Source organism: Hyperolius riggenbachi, chromosome 6, assembly GCF_040937935.1.
Source record: "Hyperolius riggenbachi isolate aHypRig1 chromosome 6, aHypRig1.pri, whole genome shotgun sequence".
Classification (NCBI taxonomy): Eukaryota; Metazoa; Chordata; class Amphibia; order Anura; family Hyperoliidae; genus Hyperolius; species Hyperolius riggenbachi.
This window is the reverse complement of record NC_090651.1, coordinates 238431225-238449003: the sequence shown is the minus strand read 5'-3', so window position 1 is coordinate 238449003 and position 17779 is coordinate 238431225.

Genomic DNA, 17779 nt, shown 5'->3' with positions numbered 1-17779 from the left:
TAGTTATGTATCCTGAAGGCACCTACTCCTAGTTTTGTATCCTGAGGGCACCTACTCCTAGTTATGGATCCTGCAGGCACCCACCTACACCTGGCTACCTATCCTGAGGGCAGCTACTCCTGGCTTCCTGTACTGAGGGCACCTACCCCATGCTACCTATACTGAGTGCACCTATACCTGGCTACCTACCACCTACCTATACTGAGTCTGAGGGTGTTTTATTTTGGGGGGGGGGGGTGTATGATGTGTCACGTAGATCTAATCATTTGGCTTGACGTGCCACGACTTCAAGAAAGTTTGGAACCACTGTTGTAAATGGTGGCGGTGATGGGGTAGCTAGTGGCCAGACACAGCAGCCAGTGTGTGGGCCTGGGGAGGGGGGCCCAGGTCTGATGATGTGTGAGGGGCCCCAAAATTTTTGATGGCGGCCCTGGCTGTACGGCACTGGATGACCATGGCAACCGAAGCACAGTTATGGGACGCACGTGGCCAGGGACGCGCAGGCACAATGGCCATGTGACTGGACAGTTGCCAAAAACAAAACTAGCTTGCTGTGGGGGACTGGAGGATCGGTTTGTCCCTGTGTGGGCACAGGATGGCTGCAGGGGGCTGATGGAAGCAGTGCTGCTCAACAGGATTCCGGATATCAGAGTAGACCCGGATATCTGAACTTTTTAGGCCTATCCGACCAGATCCGGATTCCGGATACCTGGGCCAAAATCCGGATAGCTATCTGCGGATAGTTTGACAGCCAACCCGGATATCCACGGATTTCTCCCAGATATCCGAATCCGGATTACTAGTTCAATGGCAAAAAGAGAGAGAGAAACACACACACCACCCTCCTCCCTCGCGCTCGCTCTCTCTCGGATGTCAAAAGCCAGCTTACATACATTGGCCAGGAATCGAACCCATGTCCACTGCTTTGAAGGCAGCTATGCTCACCACTATACTACCAACAGCACTACATGCTGAAGCCAGCCTAGCATGTACCATTGTGAAAGCAGTGGGACACATGGTGAAACTGCTTACAAGATTAAATTCAAGACTTCAGAATCAGAAAGATCATGTGCCCCCCTGGATGATGCTGGTGTAACACACACAGCAAAGGACAGAAATTTGAAGTCTGGAAGATTCCAGACACATATACACAGTCCTTGTGGCGCAATTGGTTAGTGCATTTGGCTGTTAACCGAAAGGTTGGTGGTTCAAGTCCACCCAGGGATGGCCTTGCATTTTGTGCTGAACAGTTGTCCAAAGAAATCCCCAGATAGCCATTTAGCAGCCATGACATATACACAGCGGCGAGGAGAGCTGTGCTAAGCAGTGGACCTGGGTTCGATTCCTGGCCAAGGTATGAGAGCGTGCTTTTGACATCCTACAAATCCCTGGAAGACAAGATTCTTCTCCTCCTCCGGAGGAGGAAGGTGCTAAGACTACTACTGGGCCAGGGAGGAAGGGCCCTTTACAAAATAATGAAGACACATGCCTCATATACCCTTAGAATCGTTTTTAAAGCAATTTAAAAGGCCACTTCCGGGTTTCCATCCGGATATCCGAATCCGGCGGATACTGGGGTCGGACATCCGACTCGGATTGGAAAATTTTTGATCCAGATATCCGACGCGGATCGGGTAGAGCACTATCCATATCCAAATTAGTCTCAGATAGTGAAAAGTGGTATCCGAGCAGCACTGGATGGAAGCCCCAGGTAAGTGAAACTTTTTTTTTTCTTTTTAAGTAAACCAAGGGTCTTATCTATTTGCCATAAATACCTCATAATCCTTGCAAGATCCCTGTACTTAAAGTATCTGAATGACACTTACAGTATATTTGCTACAAAAAAACCTCTCTACCGCCTTCTGATTGATGCTCTAACATTGTCAGTCAACAGAAAGTCTGAAGAAGGCTTATAAGCTGTAAACTTACGTTTTTTCTTTTAAACTAGAGCTTGTATTTTAGAGACAGTAATAATAACAGTACAATAATCCCGATTCAAAACTTCCCGTCTGTAAAATGCAAGCTCTAGTCTCCAGCTATTAGCTATTAACCTCCTTGGTGGTGCATTTCTGTCTGAACTTAGGAGTCAAAAGCAGTAAAAAAAATTTCAAGAATTTAAGTCATAACTCACCAAAATATGTCAGAATAAAAGCTTGGTAGACTTTCTGCATATAAATAAAAGATTAGAGCACAACTTTGTTGATCTATTTAAATGTATGAATAAACTTTAAAAATTGTGTAGCTGTACAAATAAGTCAGGCAGAGAGTAGTTAAAATCCAGGTAAAAATCGGTAACTGTAATTGGCTATTTTGTCATCCTGTGCTTTTAAATGAGCTTTTCTGCCATGGCAGTCAGGTGACACGGGGAGAGATCAAATTACAACTTGTGATTATAGACATATGAGGAGGAATTAGACAAGCTAATATATATATATATATATATATATATATATATATATATATTATGCAGGAGAACAGAGGCGCCAAAAGGATAAAAGGAAGCTAAATGAGCTTAAAAACCAAATTCTTGGTAAATAGAGGAGGTAGTGGTAGACTTACCTCCTCCAAGTAGACACACAACGACTGTAGTAAACACAGTCAATATATTTTATTTATGAACTCCAAATATGCAACGCGTTTCACAGGTTTGATCCCGCTTCATCAGGCAAAGAGGTGCCTGGCTCTTCTACTGACCACATATGCTATTGCTCCGTTATTGCCTGATGAAGCGGGATCAAACCTGCGAAACGCGTTGCATTTGGAGTTCATAAAAAAAATTGACTGTTTACTACAGTCGTTGTGTGTCTACTTGGAGGAGGTAAGTCCACCACTACCTCCTCTATTTACCAAGAATTTGGTTTTTAAGCTCATTTAGCTTCCTCCTGTGACTCCAGCTGGGCTATTTGCCTACTTAAGTGCCCCTGTGGTAAGAGTTATGTTGGGCAGACAACACAAAGACTTAAAGATAGAGTAGCTTCACATAAATCTGCCATTCGAAAGAAGAACATGGAACAAACAGTTTCTGAACATTTTACTCGTAGTGGCCATAATGTTAGTCAGCTAAGAGTCTGTGTTATTGATGGAGTTAAAATGGATAGTAAGGGTGGCAATCGGTAGTGTTGGGCGAACATCTAGATGTTCGGGTTCGGGCCGAACATGGCCGCGATGTTCGGGTGTTCGACCCGAACTCCGAACATAATGGAAGTCAATGGGGACCCGAACTTTTGTGCTTTGTAAAGCCTCCTTACATGCTACATATTTTTAGCAAAAAGAGCTTATAGTTTTTGAGAAAATCGATTTTAAAGTTTCAAAGGGAAAACTGTCTTTTAAATGCGGGAAATGTCTGTTTTCTTTGCACAGGTAACATGCTTTTTGTCGGCATGCAGTCATAAATGTAATACATATAAGAGGTTCCAGGAAAAGGGACAGGTAACGCTAACCCAGCAGCAGCACACGTGATGGAACAGGAGGAGGGTGGCGCAGGAGGAGAAGGCCACGCTTTGTGAGACACAACAACCCAGGCCTTGCATGAGGACAAGAAGCGTGCGGATAGCATGCTTTGTACCGCCATGCAGTCATAAATGTAATAAAGATAAGTGGTTCAATAAACAGGGACCACGCGGCAACGCTAACCCAGCAGCAGCAGACGTGATGGAACAGGAGGAGGCGCAGGAGGAGAAGGCCACGCTTTGTGAGACACAACAACCCAGGCCTTGCATGAGGACAAGAAGCGTGCGGATAGCATGCTTTGTACCGCCATTCAGTCATAAATGTAATAAAGATAAGTGGTTCAATAAACAGGGACCACGCGGCAACGCTAACCCAGCAGCAGCAGACGTGATGGAACAGGAGGAGGCGCAGGAGGAGAAGGCCACGCTTTGTGAGACACAACAACCCAGGCCTTGCATGAGGACAAGAAGCGTGCGGATAGCATGCTTTGTACCGCCATGCAGTCATAAATGTAATAAAGATAAGTGGTTCAATAAACAGGGACCATGCGGCAACGCTAACCCAGCAGCAGCAGACGTGATGGAACAGGAGGAGGCGCAGGAGGAGAAGGCCACGCTTTGTGAGACACAAAAACCCAGGCCTTGCATGAGGACAAGAAGCGTGCGGATAGCATGCTTTGTACCGCCATGCAGTCATAAATGTAATAAAGATAAGAGGTTCCATAAACAGGGACCGGCAACGCTAACCCAGCAGCAGCAGCAGCACACGTGATGGAACAGGAGCAGGCGCAGGAGGAGAAGGCCATGCTTTTTGAGACACAACAACCCAGGCCTTGCATGAGGACAAAAAGCGTGCGGATAGCATGCTTTGTACCGCCATGCAGTCATAAATGTAATAAAGATAAGTGGTTCAATAAACAGGGACCACGCGGCAACGCTAACCCAGCAGCAGCAGACGTGATGGAACAGGAGGAGGCGCAGGAGGAGAAGGCCATGCTTTTTGAGACACAACAACCCAGGCCTTGCATGAGGACAAAAAGCGTGCGGATATAGCAGCAATGCTTTTTGCCGCCATGCAGTCATAAATGTAATACAGATGAGAGGTTCAATAAACAGGGACCGGAAACGCTACACCATCCCAGATGTTCATTGGTCATGTTACTTGGTTGGGGTCCTGGAGTGTTGCGTAGTCATTTCCAATCCAGGATTGATTCATTTTAATTTGAGTCAGACGGTCTACATTTTCTGTGGAGAGGCAGATACGCCGATCTGTGACGATGCCTCCAGCAGCACTGAAACAGCGTTCCGACATAACGCTGGCTGCCGGGCAAGCCAGCACCTCTATTGCGTACATTGCCAGTTCGTGCCAGGTGTCTAGCTTCGATACCCAATAGTTGAAGGGTGCAGATGAATTGTTCGACACAGCTACGTCATCTGATATGTAGTCCTTGACCATCTTCTCCAGGCGATCGGTGTTGGAGGTGGATCTGCACGCTTGCTGTTCAGTGGGCTGCTGCTGCATGGGTGTCAGAAAATTTTCCCACTCCAAGGACACTGCCGATACCATTCCCTTTTGGGCACTAGCTGCGGCTTGCGTTGTTTGCTGCCCTCCTGGTCGTCCTGGGTTTGCGGAAGTCAGTCTGTCGGCGTACAACTGGCTAGAGGAGGGGGAGGATGTCAATCTCCTCTCTAAAGTCTCCACAAGGGCCTGCTGGTATTCTTCCATTTTGACCTGTCTGACTCTTTCTTCAAGCAGTTTTGGAACATTGTGTTTGTACCGTGGATCCAGAAGGGTATAAACCCAGTAATTGGTGTTGTCCAGAATGCGCACAATGCGTGGGTCGCGTTCAATGCAGTCTAGTATGAATTGAGCCATGTGTGCCAGAGTCCTACCAGAATCCTCATCATCCTCTTGTGAGCATTGTGATAGTTGTTGTGATGCATCATAGTCGTCACCTTCCTCCTGGTCTGCTTCTGCTGACCATTCGCGCTGAATTGTGGAAGTCCAACGTGCACCGCTCTGGCCCTCGTCAGTGGTGGCATGAAATTCCTGCTCCAACTCCAGCTGTTCCTCCTCCTCTTCTTCGTCATAGCTGCTGGGGCTAGCGTTCCCTGAGGCGGATGGCCTGATGTTGGTACCATCACGCTGATCATTTTCTCCTTCAGATTCCCCCAGTTGCATCATGACAGCTGTTTCCTTGATTTTCAACATTGACCTCTTCAGTAAACACAGCAGTGGTATGGTAATGCTGACTGAAGAGTTGTCACTGCTCACAAGCAACGTGGATTGCTCAAAAGTTTGGAGGACTTGGCAGAGGTCCAACATGTTGGCCCAATCGGATCCACAGAAGCTTGGCAGCTGTCCGGATGCGCCTCGGTACTGCGCCGTCATGTACTGGACCACTGCACTCTTCTGCTCACAAAAGCGTGCTAGCATGTGCAGCGTAGAATTCCAGCGCGTAGGGACATCACACAGCAAGCGATGGTGGGGGAGATTGAAGCGCTCCTGCATCTTGGCGAGTGCCCCCGAAGCAGTACTGGAATTTCTACAATGTTTGGCCACTCGACGCACCTTCAACAGAAGATCGGCCACGTCTGGATATGTCCTCAGGAACCGCTGAACTACTAGGTTCATCACGTGCGCCAGGCAAGGGATGTGTGTCAGCTTAGCCAACCTTAAAGCGCGAATGAGATTACTCCCATTATCACACACAACCATGCCCGGTTTCAGGTCCAGCGGTGCCAGCCACAAATCCGTCTGTTCCTTTATTCCCTTCCAAATTTCCTCCCCTGTGTGCTGCTTATCCCCAAGGCAGATCAGCTTCAGCAACGCTTGCTGACGCATGCCAACAGCTGTGCTGCACTGCTTCCACGATCCTACTGCTGCTGGGTTAGCGTTTCCGGATGAGGTACAGCTTTGAGATGCGTTAGAGGAGAAGGAGTCAGAGAGGTAGGTGCTGCTGTTGTTATCCAGTGGGAGGGACGGCGGTGCAGCTGTTTGCGGCGTGGGCAACACCCGCGCCGTAGCAGGTGAGGAATCGCTGCCAGGCTCCACAAGGTTCACCCAGTGCGTGGTAAGGGAGATGTATCGACCCTGTCCGAACGCACTCGTCCAAGTGTCAGTGGTGAGGTGAACCTTGCAGGCAACGGCATTCTTCAAGCTTCGGGTTATTTTGCTGACCACGTGCTCATGCAACTCAGGCACTGCAGAGCGCGCAAAGTGGTAGCGGCTGGGAACCACGTAACGTGGGATGGCCACTGACATCATGCCCTTGAAGCTGTTTGTCTCCACCACTCGATATGGCAGCATTTCGCAGGCCAGAAGCTTGGCTATGCTGGCTGTTACTGCCACGGCCCGGGGGTCATTTGCTGGCAATTTCCTCTTGCGCTCAAACATCTCCGACACAGACAACTGAACCGTAGCGCTGCACACGGAAGGGCTGTTGGTTGTTGTGTTTGATGAACACTGGGAGACCTCAAGAGCACTACTCCGGAAAGTGACAGTGTCAGCGTCGTCTGATGTTTGTGAATGTTGTGAACCACGCAATGGCTGGGCTACTGCTGCTGCTGAGGCGAGTCTGGTGGTGAGTCTGGTGAACCCAAGGGAGGCAGTGTTGCTGGTACCCTGTCCTGCCGCGTTTGCCCACAGAGTGGGATGTTTGGATAGCATGTGGCGGCTCATGCTGGTGGTGGAGAGGTTGTTAATACTTTTCCCCCTGCTCAGGCGGATCTTGCACACCTTGCAAATCGCCATGGTAACATCCTCAGTGCAGTCTTCAAAGAAAGCCCAGACTTTGGAGCACCTGCCTCCTTGCTGGCGATTTCTGTTTGCTCCTCTTTTGCCTCTCACTTGAACTTCCACGCTTGTGGTGGCTGAAATTGCGCGCCGCCTACCTTGTGGCACAAGGCGAACTCGTGCAGCAGTGGGTTCTTCAACAGACTCATCTGTGCTGCTGCTACAACGGCGATGTTCTCGTTCACAAACAAAATCTGGGTCTATGTCCACATTGTCCATACCCTCCTCTTCCATCTCCTCAAACTCGTCATATGTCATTGTGGGGGGCCGCCGCCGTGGAGTAGAGCTCCCCAGAACAACCTCTGCGCAGCTCACTCCAACGTCGTCTTCCAGATCTTGTCGGCCGACCTCCTGCAATTGCAACCCCTCCTGCCCAACTTGCTCTGGGATTTGGGTTTCCGAGTCCTCCTCGGACTCGCCTTGTATTTCAGTGCGCGGTGCATTTCCCACAGTTAATGGTTGTGAATCCGGGCACAACATTTCTGGCTGTTCCTCCATTGACCTTTGAAAGGTGGAAGTTTGTTGGGCTGGGAATAGCTCCTGCGAATACCCCATTGTGTCCTGAGGTAATTCATCGGACTGGTTATCTGGCAGTTGTGTGCGTGGTGTCGCTGCCGGTTGTGTCAGCTTTGTGCCCACTGGCTCCTTGTAACTGGCTGAGGACTCGGACCTCGTGCGTGATGTGCTGGTGCTGCTTAACCCACTGCTGGACGCTTGAGAGGTCATCCAAGTAATTATCTGGTCCTGTTCTTTTGGATCTGTGAGGGTTGTTGTCCTGGACAACATGGGCGGTATTGAGTGGGTTTTCTTGGGTGCTCCCCTGTGGCCTGTACGTGAACCGTCAGGGGAAACACCTCTTCCCTTGCCCCTTCCTCTTTCACCGGATTTCTTCCTCATTTCACTTGTCATTACAGTACACGCTGACTGGCAGCAGTACAGTGGCAGTACAGAAATGCTATACAGTACCACTATTCCCAGCAGCGACACAGAGCACAATGCTATACAGTGGCGGGTCAGCGGTGTACCACTATTCCCAGCAGCGACACAGAGCACAATGCTATACAGTGGCGGGTGAGCGGTGTACTACTGTTCCCAGGCCCAGCAGACACAGAGTGGAAGTAAACACAATGCTATATAGTCTGGCTGAGCGGTGTACACAGAGTGGCAGTACACACAATGCTATATAGTCTGGCTGAGCAGTGTACACAGAGTGGCAGTACACACAATGCTATATAGTCTGGCTGAGCGGTGTACACAGAGTGGCAGTACACACAATGCTATATAGTCTGGCTGAGCGGTGTACACAGAGTGGCAGTACACACAATGATATATAGTCTGGCTGAGCCGTGTACACAGAGTGGCAGTACACACAATGCTATATAGTCTGGCTGAGCCGTGTACACAGAGTGTCAGTAAACAATGCTATATATAGCGTGGCTGAGCGAGGTACACAGTGGCAGTACACACAATGATATATAGTCTGGCTGAGCCGTGTACACAGAGTGGCAGTACACACAATGCTATATAGTCTGGCTGACCCGTGTACACAGAGTGTCAGTAAACAATGGTATATAGTCTGGCTGAGCGGTGTACACAGAGTGTCAGTAAACATTGGTATATAGTCTGGCTGAGCGGTGTACACAGAGTGGCAGTAAACAATGGTATATAGTCTGGCTGAGCGGTGTACACAGAGTGGCAGTACACACAATGCTATATAGTCTGGCTGAGCGGTGTACACAGATTGGCAGTACACACAATGCTATATAGTCTGGCTGAGCGGTGTACACAGAGTGGCAGTACACACAATGATATATAGTCTGGCTGAGCCGTGTACACAGAGTGGCAGTACACACAATGCTATATAGTCTGGCTGACCCGTGTACACAGAGTGTCAGTAAACAATGCTATATATAGCGTGGCTGAGCGAGGTACACAGTGGCAGTACACACAATGCTATATAGTCAGGCTGAGCCGTGTACACAGAGTGTCAGTAAACAATGGTATATAGTCTGGCTGAGCGGTGTACACAGAGTGTCAGTAAACAATGGTATATAGTCTGGCTGAGCGGTGTACACAGAGTGTCAGAAAACACAATGCTATATATAGCGTGGCTGAGCGAGGTGCACAGTGGCAGTACACACAATGCTATATAGTCAGGCTGAGCCGTGTACACAGAGTGTCAGTAAACAATGGTATATAGTCTGGCTGAGCGGTGTACACAGAGTGTCAGTAAACAATGGTATATAGTCTGGCTGAGCGGTGTACACAGAGTGGCAGTAAACACAATGCTATATATAGCGTGGCTGAGCGAGGTGCACAGTGGCAGTACACACAATGCTATATAGTCAGGCTAAGCCGTGTACACAGAGTGGCAGTAAACACAATGCTATATATAGCGTGGCTGAGCGAGGTGCACAGTGGCAGTACACACAATGCTATATAGTCAGGCTAAGCCGTGTACACAGAGTGTCAGAAAACACAATGCTATATATAGCGTGGCTGAGCGAGGTGCACAGTGGCAGTACACACAATGCTATATAGTCAGGCTGAGCCGTGTACACAGAGTGTCAGTAAACAATGGTATATAGTCTGGCTGAGCGGTGTACACAGAGTGGCAGTAAACACAATGCTATATATAGCGTGGCTGAGCGAGGTGCACAGTGGCAGTACACACAATGCTATATAGTCAGGCTGAGCCGTGTACACAGAGTGTCAGTAAACAATGGTATATAGTCTGGCTGAGCGGTGTACACAGAGTGGCAGTACACACAATGCTATATAGTCTGGCTGACCCGTGTACACAGAGTGTCAGTAAACAATGGTATATAGTCTGGCTGAGCGGTGTACACAGAGTGTCAGTAAACAATGGTATATAGTCTGGCTGAGCGGTGTACACAGAGTGGCAGTAAACAATGGTATATAGTCTGGCTGAGCGGTGTACACAGAGTGGCAGTACACACAATGCTATATAGTCTGGCTGAGCGGTGTACACAGATTGGCAGTACACACAATGCTATATAGTCTGGCTGAGCGGTGTACACAGAGTGGCAGTACACACAATGATATATAGTCTGGCTGAGCCGTGTACACAGAGTGGCAGTACACACAATGCTATATAGTCTGGCTGACCCGTGTACACAGAGTGTCAGTAAACAATGCTATATATAGCGTGGCTGAGCGAGGTACACAGTGGCAGTACACACAATGCTATATAGTCAGGCTGAGCCGTGTACACAGAGTGTCAGTAAACAATGGTATATAGTCTGGCTGAGCGGTGTACACAGAGTGTCAGTAAACAATGGTATATAGTCTGGCTGAGCGGTGTACACAGAGTGGCAGTAAACAATGGTATATAGTCTGGCTGAGCGGTGTACACAGAGTGGCAGTACACACAATGCTATATAGTCTGGCTGAGCGGTGTACACAGATTGGCAGTACACACAATGCTATATAGTCTGGCTGAGCGGTGTACACAGAGTGGCAGTACACACAATGATATATAGTCTGGCTGAGCCGTGTACACAGAGTGGCAGTACACACAATGCTATATAGTCTGGCTGACCCGTGTACACAGAGTGTCAGTAAACAATGCTATATATAGCGTGGCTGAGCGAGGTACACAGTGGCAGTACACACAATGCTATATAGTCAGGCTGAGCCGTGTACACAGAGTGTCAGTAAACAATGGTATATAGTCTGGCTGAGCGGTGTACACAGAGTGTCAGTAAACAATGGTATATAGTCTGGCTGAGCGGTGTACACAGAGTGGCAGTAAACACAATGCTATATATAGCGTGGCTGAGCGAGGTGCACAGTGGCAGTACACACAATGCTATATAGTCAGGCTAAGCCGTGTACACAGAGTGGCAGTAAACACAATGCTATATATAGCGTGGCTGAGCGAGGTGCACAGTGGCAGTACACACAATGCTATATAGTCAGGCTGAGCCGTGTACACAGAGTGTCAGTAAACAATGGTATATAGTCTGGCTGAGCGGTGTACACAGAGTGTCAGTAAACAATGGTATATAGTCTGGCTGAGCGGTGTACACAGAGTGTCAGAAAACACAATGCTATATATAGCGTGGCTGAGCGAGGTGCACAGTGGCAGTACACACAATGCTATATAGTCAGGCTGAGCCGTGTACACAGAGTGTCAGTAAACAATGGTATATAGTCTGGCTGAGCGGTGTACACAGAGTGTCAGTAAACAATGGTATATAGTCTGGCTGAGCGGTGTACACAGAGTGGCAGTAAACACAATGCTATATATAGCGTGGCTGAGCGAGGTGCACAGTGGCAGTACACACAATGCTATATAGTCAGGCTAAGCCGTGTACACAGAGTGGCAGTAAACACAATGCTATATATAGCGTGGCTGAGCGAGGTGCACAGTGGCAGTACACACAATGCTATATAGTCAGGCTAAGCCGTGTACACAGAGTGTCAGAAAACACAATGCTATATATAGCGTGGCTGAGCGAGGTGCACAGTGGCAGTACACACAATGCTATATAGTCAGGCTGAGCCGTGTACACAGAGTGTCAGTAAACAATGGTATATAGTCTGGCTGAGCGGTGTACACAGAGTGGCAGTAAACACAATGCTATATATAGCGTGGCTGAGCGAGGTGCACAGTGGCAGTACACACAATGCTATATAGTCAGGCTGAGCCGTGTACACAGAGTGTCAGTAAACAATGGTATATAGTCTGGCTGAGCGGTGTACACAGAGTGGCAGTACACACAATGCTATATAGTCTGGCTGACCCGTGTACACAGAGTGTCAGTAAACAATGGTATATAGTCTGGCTGAGCGGTGTACACAGAGTGTCAGTAAACAATGGTATATAGTCTGGCTGAGCGGTGTACACAGAGTGGCAGTAAACAATGGTATATAGTCTGGCTGAGCGGTGTACACAGAGTGGCAGTACACACAATGCTATATAGTCTGGCTGAGCGGTGTACACAGATTGGCAGTACACACAATGCTATATAGTCTGGCTGAGCGGTGTACACAGAGTGGCAGTACACACAATGATATATAGTCTGGCTGAGCCGTGTACACAGAGTGGCAGTACACACAATGCTATATAGTCTGGCTGACCCGTGTACACAGAGTGTCAGTAAACAATGCTATATATAGCGTGGCTGAGCGAGGTACACAGTGGCAGTACACACAATGCTATATAGTCAGGCTGAGCCGTGTACACAGAGTGTCAGTAAACAATGGTATATAGTCTGGCTGAGCGGTGTACACAGAGTGTCAGTAAACAATGGTATATAGTCTGGCTGAGCGGTGTACACAGAGTGGCAGTAAACAATGGTATATAGTCTGGCTGAGCGGTGTACACAGAGTGGCAGTACACACAATGCTATATAGTCTGGCTGAGCGGTGTACACAGATTGGCAGTACACACAATGCTATATAGTCTGGCTGAGCGGTGTACACAGAGTGGCAGTACACACAATGATATATAGTCTGGCTGAGCCGTGTACACAGAGTGGCAGTACACACAATGCTATATAGTCTGGCTGACCCGTGTACACAGAGTGTCAGTAAACAATGCTATATATAGCGTGGCTGAGCGAGGTACACAGTGGCAGTACACACAATGCTATATAGTCAGGCTGAGCCGTGTACACAGAGTGTCAGTAAACAATGGTATATAGTCTGGCTGAGCGGTGTACACAGAGTGTCAGTAAACAATGGTATATAGTCTGGCTGAGCGGTGTACACAGAGTGGCAGTAAACACAATGCTATATATAGCGTGGCTGAGCGAGGTGCACAGTGGCAGTACACACAATGCTATATAGTCAGGCTAAGCCGTGTACACAGAGTGGCAGTAAACACAATGCTATATATAGCGTGGCTGAGCGAGGTGCACAGTGGCAGTACACACAATGCTATATAGTCAGGCTAAGCCGTGTACACAGAGTGTCAGAAAACACAATGCTATATATAGCGTGGCTGAGCGAGGTGCACAGTGGCAGTACACACAATGCTATATAGTCAGGCTGAGCCGTGTACACAGAGTGTCAGTAAACAATGGTATATAGTCTGGCTGAGCGGTGTACACAGAGTGGCAGTAAACACAATGCTATATATAGCGTGGCTGAGCGAGGTGCACAGTGGCAGTACACACAATGCTATATAATCAGGCTGAGCCGTGTACACAGAGTGTCAGTAAACAATGGTATATAGTCTGGCTGAGTGGTGTACACAGAGTGGCAGTAAACACAATGCTATATATAGCGTGGCTGAGCGAGGTGCACAGTGGCAGTACACACAATGCTATATAGTCAGGCTGAGCCGTGTACACAGAGTGTCAGTAAACAATGGTATATAGTCTGGCTGAGCGGTGTACACAGAGTGGCAGTACACACAATGCTATATAGTCTGGCTGACCCGTGTACACAGAGTGTCAGTAAACAATGGTATATAGTCTGGCTAAGCGGTGTACACAGAGTGTCAGTAAACAATGGTATATAGTCTGGCTGAGCGGTGTACACAGAGTGGCAGTAAACAATGGTATATAGTCTGGCTGAGCGGTGTACACAGAGTGGCAGTACACACAATGCTATATAGTCTGGCTGAGCGGTGTACACAGATTGGCAGTACACACAATGCTATATAGTCTGGCTGAGCGGTGTACACAGAGTGGCAGTACACACTATGATATATAGTCTGGCTGAGCCGTGTACACAGAGTGGCAGTACACACAATGCTATATAGTCTGGCTGACCCGTGTACACAGAGTGTCAGTAAACAATGCTATATATAGCGTGGCTGAGCGAGGTACACAGTGGCAGTACACACAATGCTATATAGTCAGGCTGAGCCGTGTACACAGAGTGTCAGTAAACAATGGTATATAGTCTGGCTGAGCGGTGTACACAGAGTGTCAGTAAACAATGGTATATAGTCTGGCTGAGCGGTGTACACAGAGTGGCAGTAAACACAATGCTATATATAGCGTGGCTGAGCGAGGTGCACAGTGGCAGTACATACAATGCTATATAGTCAGGCTAAGCCGTGTACACAGAGTGTCAGAAAACACAATGCTATATATAGCGTGGCTGAGCGAGGTGCACAGTGGCAGTACACACAATGCTATATAGTCAGGCTGAGCCGTGTACACAGAGTGTCAGTAAACAATGGTATATAGTCTGGCTGAGCGGTGTACACAGAGTGTCAGTAAACAATGGTATATAGTCTGGCTGAGCGGTGTACACAGAGTGGCAGTAAACACAATGCTATATATAGCGTGGCTGAGCGAGGTGCACAGTGGCAGTACACACAATGCTATATAGTCAGGCTAAGCCGTGTACACAGAGTGGCAGTAAACACAATGCTATATATAGCGTGGCTGAGCGAGGTGCACAGTGGCAGTACACACAATGCTATATAGTCAGGCTAAGCCGTGTACACAGAGTGTCAGAAAACACAATGCTATATATAGCGTGGCTGAGCGAGGTGCACAGTGGCAGTACACACAATGCTATATAGTCAGGCTGAGCCGTGTACACAGAGTGTCAGTAAACAATGGTATATAGTCTGGCTGAGCGGTGTACACAGAGTGGCAGTAAACACAATGCTATATATAGCGTGGCTGAGCGAGGTGCACAGTGGCAGTACACACAATGCTATATAGTCAGGCTAAGCGGTGTACACAGAGTGGCAGTAAACACAATGCTATATATAGCGTGGCTGAGCGAGGTGCACAGTGGCAGTACACACAATGCTATATAGTCAGGCTAAGCCGTGTACACAGAGTGTCAGAAAACACAATGCTATATATAGCGTGGCTGAGCGAGGTGCACAGTGGCAGTACACACAATGCTATATAGCCAGGCTAAGCCGTGTACACAGAGTGTCAGAAAACACAATGCTATATATAGCGTGGCTGAGCGAGGTACACAGTGGCAGTAAACAATGCTATATACCGGTATATAGTGTGGCTGAGCGAGCGGTTTACTACTGTTCCCAGCAGCGACACACAATGACTGGGGGGGACCCTGGCTAGCGTGGCTGGAGAGCGAACTACCCTGCCTGCCTACCCAAAGCTAAACCCACAGAGAAATGGCGGAGATATGACGTGGTTCGGGTATTTATTTACCCGAACCACGTGACTGTTCGGCCAATCAGAGCGCGTTCGGGCCCGAACCACGTGACCCGTTCGGCCAATCACAGCGCTAGCCGAACATTCGGGGAACGTTCGGCCATGCGCTCTTAGTTCGGCCATGTGGCCGAACGGTTTGGCCGAGCACCGTCAGGTGTTCGGCCGAACTCGAACATCACCCGAACAGGGTGATGTTCTGCAGAACCCGAACAGTGGCGAACACTGTTCGCCCAACACTAGCAATCGGCACTCCAAATTGTCTAAAATTGAATCCAAATGGATTAGGGAGCTGGACACAGTTAATACTGGCCTCAATAAGGATTGTGATCTTGAACTGGATTGGTAACTCAATTTTGCTCATTAATGTATATATTTAGCTTTTTGAAATTATTCATGTAATCACTATTTATGGTATGTTTATATGTTTTTTTCCATAGGGAGGGTTGAATACAATTGAGTTCATTATTAAGCATGAACGGGTGACTAATTTACTCTTATATTTTTATTCTGATGGAGTGAGTCTGCCCCTAATTGTTTGTCCAGGAAAGTGTATATACTCTTTACTGTGAACTATTCTATAACCAATGATAATTTTTGCCCAGTAGTATCAAGCTAGTGTTTGAGGCGTCTGATTGCCATGACGTCCTTAATAGTGTTTTCATTTTTATTCATTGGTCGGCGGCAGTTCGTAGTCCGGCCTTTAAAGAGACTCCGTAACAAAAATTGCATCCTGTTTTTTATCATCCTACAAGTTCCAAAAGCTATTCTAATGTGTTCTGGCTTACTGCAGCACTTTCTGCTATCACTGTCTCTGTAATAAATCAATGTATCTTTCCCTTGTCAGACTGTGTCTGGAAGGCTGCCAAGTTCTTCAGTGTTGTGGTTCTGCTATGAATTCCGGATTCCAGGCCCATCTATGCACACTGCCTGTGTATTATTTAGATTAGAGCAGCTTCTCTCTTCTCTCTTACAAGCTGGATAAATCGTCCTCTGAGCTGGCTGGGCTTTCACATACTGAAGAATTACAGACAAGGGAAAAGCTGTTTGCAGGAGAAAAAAGAGCAGCCTGAAACTTCAGTGCATGAGAACTGCAGGGAGAAAGAAACACACAAATGATCTCTTGAGATTCAAAAGGAAGGCTGTATACAGCCTGCTTGTGTATTGTTGTATTTTCTATGTGTGGACATACAGTACATCAACCTACTTCCTGTTTTGGTGGCCATTTTGTTTGTTTATAAACAAACTTTTTAAAACTGTTTTTAACCACTTTTAATGCGGCGAGGAGCGGCGAAATTGTGACAGAGGGTAATAGGAGATGTCCCCTAACGCACTGGTATGTTTACTTTTGTGCGATTTTAACAATACAGATTCTCTTTAAGGCATTCTATTGGTTGGCGGGTTCCGTATGTCAGGAGCGTCTGGTTGCCATGACGCCGTATCGGACTACGTAATTCCGCCCTGTACGGAAGTTCTCCATTGGTCGGCGTTTGCTTCGTGCTGACGTCACCGCCACGCCGGCGGTATTCCAATAGGTCGGCGCTTCTTCGCATGCGGTGTCTGATACACGCCCCTGGACTTCCTGATTGGGTGGCAGACCTTCCCATCATACTTTGCCGGTGGGGTTTGTTTACAAGATTTTCGATCCCCATGTGAGTATCTATTTTCTGACACCCGTTCTTGCTTCTGAACCAATATAATGATGGGTATGTTTGTTTATATGGTTTATATTGATTTAACCATTATGAGAGATCTAATCACTATGAGAGATGCTGATAACGATTTTTATTGTATTTACATTGTGCTGGGAATTTGAAATTTGACTTTAACCAATCAGCACACTTGGTGACTCTATAGGAGTGGTCAGCATATGCAAATGATCAGTTCCCCATCAGGTTCTCTAATTTGTATACCTTCTATGATTGGATGAGATGTGTATATATGTGTGCATTGAAATGTGTTTTAATCAGAACTGGGCAACTTGAAGATGGGCAGGTAGCCCGAAACAGCGGACTGTTTTGCCCTACAGTTCTTTTTAATATGTTTGTCTTTTTCTACCAATAAATGGAGATACATGCTTGAAGGTGGTGCGGATTATTACGTTTTGACACAGTAATACCATGGTCAGTAAACCATTTACCAGTGGTTTTGGCACTCTGAGCAGGTGTCAGGTCGTGCTGAAAAATGAAATCTTCATCTCCATAAAGCTTTTCAGCAGATGGAAGCATGAAGTGCTCCAAAATCTCCTGACAGCTTGCTACATTGACCCTGCCCTTGATAAAACACAGTGGACCAACACCAGCAGCTGACATGGCACCCCAGACCATCACTGACTGTGGGTACTTGACACTGGACTTCAGGCATTTTGGCATTTCCCTCTCCCCAGCCTTCCTCCAGACTCTGGCACCTTGATT